Source organism: Pinus tabuliformis, chromosome Q (genome assembly GCF_031772625.1).
Source record: "Pinus tabuliformis cultivar Carrire ecotype Pingquan chromosome Q, CPIR1, whole genome shotgun sequence".
NCBI lineage: Eukaryota > Viridiplantae > Streptophyta > Pinopsida > Pinales > Pinaceae > Pinus > Pinus tabuliformis.
The window spans coordinates 592816275-592825742 of NC_142296.1; the positions used below are offsets into that span (position 1 = coordinate 592816275).

The 9468-nt window shown below is 35.3% G+C and overlaps 1 pseudogene; it reads right to left on the reverse strand.

Annotated features, from left to right (window-relative positions):
• Positions 1–1390: 1390 nt before the first annotated feature.
• LOC149220842 (uncharacterized) lies at positions 1391–2284 on the reverse strand (annotated as a pseudogene).
• Between the last annotated feature and the right edge of the window lie 7184 nt (positions 2285–9468).

Here is a 9468-nt window from a genome sequence, read left to right on the forward strand (position 1 = left end):
TTTTTCGATTATGTTGTATTGCATTTCCTATTTACTATATTCATTTTATGCTTATCTTGTAATTATAGTCTTGTCTTCAGCTTCGGGAAAATCATCCACAAGCCCTCACCAATCTTGGAAGCATTTATATGGAATGGTAAGTTTTTGCATAAACATTGTTTTTGTCATTTCTTTCCTTTATGTGTATTCTTATACATTATAAAAGGTTGTGTAATGGTGAGGTACTTGTAGTTATGTCAATATTGAATGTTTTGTGATGCATTTAACTCACTTTCGATATTCATAAATGCTTGCGGATTTTCACATTAACATAATATAATTCTGGTAATTTTCTTGATGCTAACTTGATGCAAGAATATGACCAGTGCAACTACCAATTTTTATAAGGCAACCCTAGTTGTAAAAATAGGCTTGTCTACCCCTTACAGTAATTTAGCAATAATCTACAAACAATAAGTGAGAAAGATTTAGTAGGGATTGTTTATACTGAAGCATTATAGTTCTTTCCTCTGTGTTAATGATGTCATATTTTTAAGACATAATGGAAGTTAAAGGTGCATCTAAGATCTGTTTTATAACTTAACAAATTGAAATTTACGAGGCATTATGTAGAAGACCTTGCTTGTTATAATGAAGTTCCTCAGATAGATCCAATGGGAGTTGGTCTTGTAAACAGAGGAAACACTCTCAAAGAGATTGGTCGTGTTAGCAAAGCTAATTCAGGATTATATACGAGCTGTTACAGTTAGACCTACCATGGCTGAAGGCCATAAAAAACTTTCCTTGGCTTACAAAGACATTTATATGTATATATTTTAGATACTATGAGGTGATCTATTATTCATTTATTTGTGAATGAAGGTGTAGCTATGCATACATTTTGCTCAAATTGCATTTCTATCCTACAGTAATCATGTAGAAACTATTATTAAGAGTTACAAACAAGTCTTGACACTACATCCTGATTTTCCAGAAACAACATGGAATCTTTTGCATACCTTACAGGTGCTTACGGATTTTCATTTGCGGCTTTTTTCTGTTCTCCTTTTTGAGGTGGTAGAACAGACGTCGTGGGATCAATTTATTTATTTGATATTCTATGGTATTGTGTCTTGATTTTGTACGAATGTTTATCTTTAAGAGGTTTTTAGTTGGATATTGGCTTTTATCCAGATGGCTAGGAAGTAGAGTTTAGATAAACTAGGGTTTGGAACAGATATATAAATGCTTTTTTTTTATATAGTTTGAAATTACTCTATTTAGGTCTTCTTTGGATGAACATAAGCTACATGTTGTCTTTCAAAATGCTAATAATTCTATGATCTGTCAAACCATTCATTCCTGGTTTCAAGCACATTTCATGAGGACTCAATAGATCCAATATTCCTATCTATGGCCATACCAAACCCAGACATACAAGAGGTAGGAGCACACTAAACACTAAGGTTTCTATTCAAAACAACTTTGTATCGATGTAGCCTATTAATGAATCTACACTTGTCTAGCAGACATTGGAAAAAAATAGGTTTCTGCATATAGTCTGACACCAGTTGGAAAAAATTTGAGCCACTTTAAAGGAGAGCCTTTGTAAAACAAAGTATGAGAAAATTTGTCGGAAGAGAGTCCCCAAAAAAAACTTCGAAAGACTAAGATAAAATAGTGGTAACACAACATATATTGCCAATGCAATTCGACCTAAAAGTGAAATTAGGGAATAACTTCATTCATCAAATGATTTCAAACTAAGCTCTCTTTCTTTGAGATGTTGGTGATTAACTTTATTGAAAGCAAGAAAACCTAGTATTCCATAAAAAAAAATTTCCCTGGATCTAGGTCCTCATGCTTAGAAGAAGCTATGTTATCATTAAAATGACCTCTATAAGAACTTGTAGTTTTTAATCTCCTTTCAAACCAATGTATGAAGGTTGTTCTTCTAGAGCAGCGGAAGAAAATATTCCCACCCTTCTCAAACCACTGGATGAAGTCTGTTCTTCTGGAGATGCTGAGGAAAATATTCCCACCCTTCTCTTGAAACATGCCTTTTGCCGAAAGTCCTTTGGTCTGAATAGTGACCATATGTTGAAGAATTTGCATGCAATATCTTATTTTCATTGCTAAAGAATTTGTATGAAACATATAACTTACCTTTTCCAAAAACAAGGTGTCCAATGCTATGTTTCTAGCCTTCTACACACTTCTTTAGTAATTTCGACTTGAAATTGGCTAAGGAAGAGTCAAGACCTCGCCCTGTGTCATAGGGTACCATAGCAAGAGTGGATACCATGTCCCAATATATTTCCCTATTCAAATATTTTAGTGGAATATGCCACCTACCTTACTTCTTGTGTCAAACGTTGTATCTAATCTACAAAAACAAAAATTATCTTAATATTAGAGATCAACTCTCCTCTTTAATTTATTTATTTTAGAAATCTTGGAAACCCTGCATTCACTTTTCAGTGATACATATAGTTAGGAGCCATTTCAGCATTTTTGGAACACTAGTGGGGCTTGGACCCAAGTGGTGACTACCATGTTGCCCCTTTTAAAACCACTAGATTTCAGGACCCCCTTTATTAACTGTCAAGCATGTTGGAAAGCCAAATTGATGAGAAATTTTGTAGAGGAAGAGCTTCCTCCTCCAAATTCCCATGTGTCCAGTGTTCAAAATCTTAATATTCTATTGGCCTTTCCCACTTACCTCTTATTTTGGAGAGGATTCCAATCAATTCATATTTCCTTGGTATAATGACAGTAAGAAGCACATTATCTTGCACATTTGGATAAAATGATCAAGAAAATTAGAATGATCTTATACTTCGTTTGTTGTTGTTTTTAAACCATTAGACATTTCTATGCCCTTTGTGGGTCCTATGCACCTATAAATTTCCTTTTTGGGACCAAAATATTCCTTATTTGGGCCAAAACATACCCTATTTGGGCTTAAACATTTTGGAAACTAGGTCTGGCATTTTGATGGAATCAGGTTAAGAAAATTGTTGAGCTTGGAACCTATACTTGCGCATAGCCTAGCGTAAGGTTTTCTACATCCTTGAGTAGGCTGGAAAATGGTGTATCCAAACCAGTGTTTTAAAATTCGGCTGAACCTATTTGGAATCGCCCTACCCAATCGAGCCGAACCTCTACTTTGGTCGGCTCGGTACAAAAATAGGCCCAAAGGTTGTTCTGTTAAGAAACCTACCGAGCTGGCCACGGAATCTGCCAGTTTGGTAATAGACTCACCAGCTCGGCCAAGTCCAACTTAAACCAGCTGAGCCAGTCAAACCTGGTTAGCGACAGAATTTGGAGGGAAATCAGACTCCAAACTTGGTTATTTCTTGGTTTTAGTATTTTTTCTTATCCATCTAACCTCTCCCAAGCCTATAAAAGCTACCCAACTCCCTCATTGCGCCTGCTAGTGCTACTACTTGTACAGTTACAGTTGGAGATCATGATGAGTAGAAGCCATGGGCTTCCTTGTCTAACTCTGATTCAAAGTTTGAGCCAAATGATGTTGGCTACTCTAGTAGTAGCCAATAGTGACTAGTGACTAGTGATGTTCTACTTTTGTTGTAGAGGCCATTTAGAGCCTCCTTGGTTATGCATTTTTGTTTTGATCTCTATATCATGTATGTATTGGACAATGCACTGGGTACCATTTTTATAATGGATATATTCTAAGCCTACTTTGATCATATGTTGTCTTATCTATATATTCTAATTCTTTGTGTTTGGAAACATGAATGAAAATATTTAAAATTATGTTTTTTCATAAAAAAATAAATATTTGACGTATTTTTTACAACAACCGAGTCATCGAAATCAAATCGGCCAATTCGATATGGAGTCAGAGTCGGAGTCGACCCTTGGCCAGTTCCGAAATTGAGTCGGAGTTTTAAAACAGTGATACAAACAAAGTAGGTGGGGTTGGTAGAGGACTTATCCATACCAATGTTGAAGTTTACTTGTCCCAAAGGAGTAGTATCACTAATGGAGGGTTTTCCTTTTAACTTGTACAAGCAGGTAGGTTAGAAAAAGGTTCTCGTTGTTTTATATTGTTGATTTCTTGTATAGCTTAGTTTTTTGGTACATGGCCTTAGTGTGGGGAATTTGAAGAGTAAGCCTACAAATAACCTTGCCCAGATCAACTCAAATTCCTACCTTCAGGGTGGCATTTGTGACAAATTAGTATGTTTAGGTGGTAAAAGCTCCCACAATAACCTTTTCTACATAAATGTCATTTTTCTTGCCCTACTGTTGACATTTATATGTAGATTTTATGATTTGTGCCAATTCCATTCAGTTTTGGAAGTCGATCCACATGTGTTAAGCATGCGTATAGAATCTTGTTATCTTTCCCTTGAAATCAGTGATATCAAGGAATACAAATGGCATCTGAGTGGTGAGAATTTATGAGCATTTGGTAGGAGTGGAAATTAAGGTGAATGAGTGCCTTATCCTTGAGAAAGGGTTTTTTTCACCCTCGAATTTGTTTCATATGTATTTTAATTGCAATTGTAACTCATATTTCTTATGGTTATTGTTACAACGTGCATATTAGAATAATAAATGTGTATAGTTACTGTAATTTTTCTATTATTTTTTATAGCTATCATAACATTAGCTGTGGATTTATTAAGTTTTTAAATATTGATGTGTTCTTAAGTTTGATTAGTTCTAATTTTGTTGTAACATCATGTTTTTATTTATATTCGTAGAAGGCATACATACATATATATGTATATTCAACTCATACATGTGGGACTGTTTTCAAGGCTGGTAAGTGCATATAAATTTGAAGGACTAATTTAGCTATATTGGCTAGTCCAAGTAATGTCACTTGGTCAAAAATGAATATAGGAGAGGAAAAAGAATTGAAAGGTTAGTCTCTTGGCCTTCCCATCATCCCCCAGTGTTCCAATATTTCCTTGTAACTTCATTCTCAAAGGGGTTGTTAGTCAAGAGGAGGAACTATGTGAATTGTTCAATGACCATTGAGCCATGAACCACGTTGTATCGTAAGATTGTAGAAATGAAAGTTGACCATTGAGCCATGAACTGCATTTCTTGTTTAGGTTTTCAAGGTAAAATACTTGGTTTCATTATGATGCATTCCTTTGTCTACTATGAGTATTTTACTATTGTGTGATCTCTAGTATGATGGATTATTCTCAGCTCTATTTTAATGATTTTTTATGGAAAATGTGCATTGTTGGAGGTTAATTCTATTAATACTCGATGTCTTCCATTGTCTTACTAAACAAAACAACCATGAAACTCAAATTGTCGAATCAAGTTGTTTTCAATGAGAGGTAATCGTTGCAATTGCTTACCCAAATTTGTGCTTCTATTTTGATATAACAGCAAGTATTGGATGATAGAGATACCATTGCCACTTAAATAGGTTGTGATTAGTCTTTAACAAACCTATACACAATAGTTTATGAAGGATTTGAGTTGTGTGACTCTCGTAGAGCCCATCAATAGTCATTTACTAGATTTTAAGCCCATACACGTCAGCAAGGGAATTATGTTCTATGAAATACATAGTAGTATTGTACCCTTTCATTGTTCAATTTGATAAATTCCTGTAGGCAGAAAACCATGTGTACCAAGTTCGATTTTATAGGGATTATCTAGTAGTCAACTATTAGGATCAAACCCCACAAGTGGTTCTCCAAAACATCTTTACCATACCCTCAAAATTCATGGTAAGCTAACAAGTGGCATAGTGGTTTGATATCCGAAATATGTGGATGAAATGGTAGGAATAATAATGCAGCTTTGAGGTTATGCATGGCTATTCATACTAATTGGTATGGTTGCCCAAAGTGTCTATAGCAGAATTTGCAACAACAACTTCACAAATTGTTGGATCTATTTTGATTTTTAAATCCATTCATCACAAGGAATACAATTCGTTTGCTAAAGTCATTTCTTATATGGAGGAACAAAAATTTATTCGTCTTTCTAGTCTAGTACTTCTAACATTGATGTCCAAGGTGGAATTTTACGCATTTATTACATACATGGCTACTTACATGGGAGAATGTTGGGTCCCTATAAGACTAGTGATTACCCCATTACTATTGTAGTTGTACCCCTTATTAATATTGTTGTGCCCCTATTGTCCCCATATTGTTATTATTGTGCCCCATAGAATCCCTCTATTGTTAATTTTTTGACTTTATATTATTATTGTTAGGTCGGCTGGGTTATATTGTGACTCCTTAGACTCCTATATATATATAAAGGAGGTTTTGTCATTTGAATCATCCAAGAATTGTTCATTTATGTAATGTAAAGGAGGTTTCCCCCTCGAAGAGGCTGACTTTTAAGGCGTTGATCTATCTTTTCTAAATTTTTCTTGAGCTGGTTTCATAAAATTTGGTATCAGAGCCCTGGATTCTAGCGTTTCGCTACTCCAAACAAGTCATCGTGGAATTTTCGCTATAAATTTTTTCTGCAACGTTTCAAAAGCTAAAAAAAAAACCCATTTGAGAAGACATCACGCTGAAGCTCCGTTCCAGATTTCAGAGTTTTTTGCGCTATATTTGTGGAGATATGATCTGAGGAAGTTGGTCTTTTTGCAGACTCCTGAATTACATTCCAAACAAGTGACCTAGGGAAAATCATCATAACTTTCTCTCTGAGCATCATATTGAAATTTTGTAAGAAGGTACAGAAAGAGGATGGACTGTAGTTTCTTGTATATATTTTTTAGAGCCAAAGGTCAAAACAGGGACACGTGGCACGTCGTACAAGTTCACTCTACTAAATTAGTCTATAATCAGGTCACTGTGGGAGATTTGGCATAACTCTTCATTGGAGAATCCAATTGGGGTCAAACTGGTGGCATTGGAAAGAGGAGACATAGGGCTACTATAGGTCGTAATTTTAGAATTGGATGATCCGAAATTTACAGAGATAAATCAGAGGCAATATCGAGCTCCTACAAAGTGAAAAAAGGTGTGTAGATTTTAAATTTTTGCTTAAGCTTGGTTTGAAAAATTATTTTGAAGGAATTAAAAGGGCATAGTAGAGAATTAGTATCGGTAACTGATGCCCTGAGGAAAGAAAATGCAAACACCTAGTAAGCAATCTGAAAGCTCTAGCATGACTCATGAAGAAGAGGAAGAAATTGTACATGATATATCAAAATTACAAGACCAAGTGCAACAAATTTCACTCTCACAAAAGCTAACAGAAGCTAAGATAAATGGAGTCGAATCTAAGATAAAGGGCGTGGAAGCCAAGATTGATGATTTGAAGATAGATTTGAAGGCACATTTGACAAATTTTCTACAAGAAATACTTACTAATGGTGAAAGGGGAGGAAAGGAAATTGATGATGCAAACAAAGGAAATGTTAATCATGATTTCATAGACTCTAATGTTGGATCAAAGACGCACGATATTCCAAAAATCGATATGAGGAAGTTTGATGGCAAGGATCCCGCAACATGGATATTACAAATGGAGAAATTTTTCGATCTCAATAATGTGCAAAACACACAAAAGGTACATATTGCAACTTTATATTTGGAACCAAATGAGTTTGTATGGTATCAATGGCTTTGCTCTCGTAAACAATTTATCACTTGGGCAATTTTTACGGAAGAATTGATAGCACATTATGAGGATACAAAAAGCAACACTTTTTTTAGCCAATTGATAAGTCTCAAACAAAAGGGTTCAATAATGGAGCACATTGAGGAGTTCCAAAAATTTAACATAAGGGTAAAAAATATTCCAGAGGAGCATAGGATTGATGTGTTCATAGGGCCTTTAAAGGATAATATCCAACATGATGTTTGCCTTTGGGAACCTGATTCATTAGAGAAGGCATTCAGGTTAGCAAGAAAAATGGAAAGCAAAATTATGGCAACTAGGAAGCATACCACTCACAACTATAAAGACGAAAGTGTTGTTGCCGCTAGTCTTCCACAACCTATAAGGTTAACACCACAAAAATTGGAAGAAAAAAGAGCAAAAGGGCTTTGTTACAGTTGTGATAGAAAATACACTAAAGGTCATAAGTGTGCTGAGAAGAAATTATTCTACATAGATTGTGAAGAGGAAGAAGAAAAGGAGCAAGAAAGGTCAAAAGAAGAGGATATACTCCAGGAACAAAGCATAGATGAACAACAAATGAATCCGACCATATCTTGTAATGCATTGGTGGGAATTACCACTCCTCAAACCATCAAGATAGAAGGACAAATCAAGAAGAAAAAGGTAATAGTGTTGATTGATTTAGGAAGTACCCAGAATTTTATTCATTGTAAGGTAGCAAAAGAGTTGAATTGCTTCTTATGTCCAACACCAGAGTGTCAAGTGATGGTTGCAAATGGAGGAACAATAAATTGCTCTGGAAAGTGTTATAATATCAAGATATCCATGGGAGAATATGTATTGACTAGTCCAATGCTTTCCATTCCAATGGTAGGTGCTGATGTTGTATTAGGAGTCCAATGGCTACAATCCTTGGGTACAATAGCTTTTAATTTTCAAGAACTTTTCATGAAATTTTCTGTGGAAGAAAAGGAAGTTGAATTAAGGGGTATTGCAGGGAAACTGGGAAAGATAATCAGCTCTAACGGTATGACAAAGCTTCTAAAAAAGGAACAAAAAGGTGTAATTGCACAATTATGTTTGCTAGATGTTTCCACATTAGAATCATCTATTTCTCCAGATCTCCAAAAAGTCTTGGACAATCATTCCAAGGTATTTGAGACTCCCAGCTATTCGTGATCATGATCATGCTATTCATCTGATTCCAGGAATTGTTCCTCCAAACATCAGGCTGTATAGATATCCCTATGCCCAAAAGAGTGAAATTGAACATATGGTTGTAGAAATGCTAGAGGCTGGTATAATTCAACCGAGTCAAAGCTCTTTCTCTGCTCCAGTAGTATTGGTTCACAAGAAGGATGGATCATGGTGCATGTGTCCAGATTATAGGGAGCTCAACAAGCTCACTATTAAAGATAAGTTTCCCATTCCTGTCATTGAGGAATTACTGGATGAATTGCATGGATCAATTTACTTCACCAAGTTGGATCTTCGTTCAGGATATCATCAAATCAGAATGAAGACTGAAGACATTCTAAAAACAACATTTAGAACTCATGAGGGTCATTATGAATTTTTGGTCATGCCTTTTGGCCTTACCAATGCACCCTCAACATTTCAAGGTTTGATGAATTCAATTTTCAAACCATTCCTTAGAAAATTTGTGTTAGTATTTTTTGATGATATACTAATCTACAACAAGTCTTGGAAGGATCATGTCGAACATGTTGACAGGGTGCTACAACTATTAAAGGAGAAACAATTATATGAAAAAAGATCCAAATGTTTCTTTGGAGTACAAGAGGTGGAATATCTGGGTCATATTGTATCTCATGAAGGAGTTAAGGTATACCCTAGCAAAATTAATGCCATTAAGGAATGGAAAATCCCCAC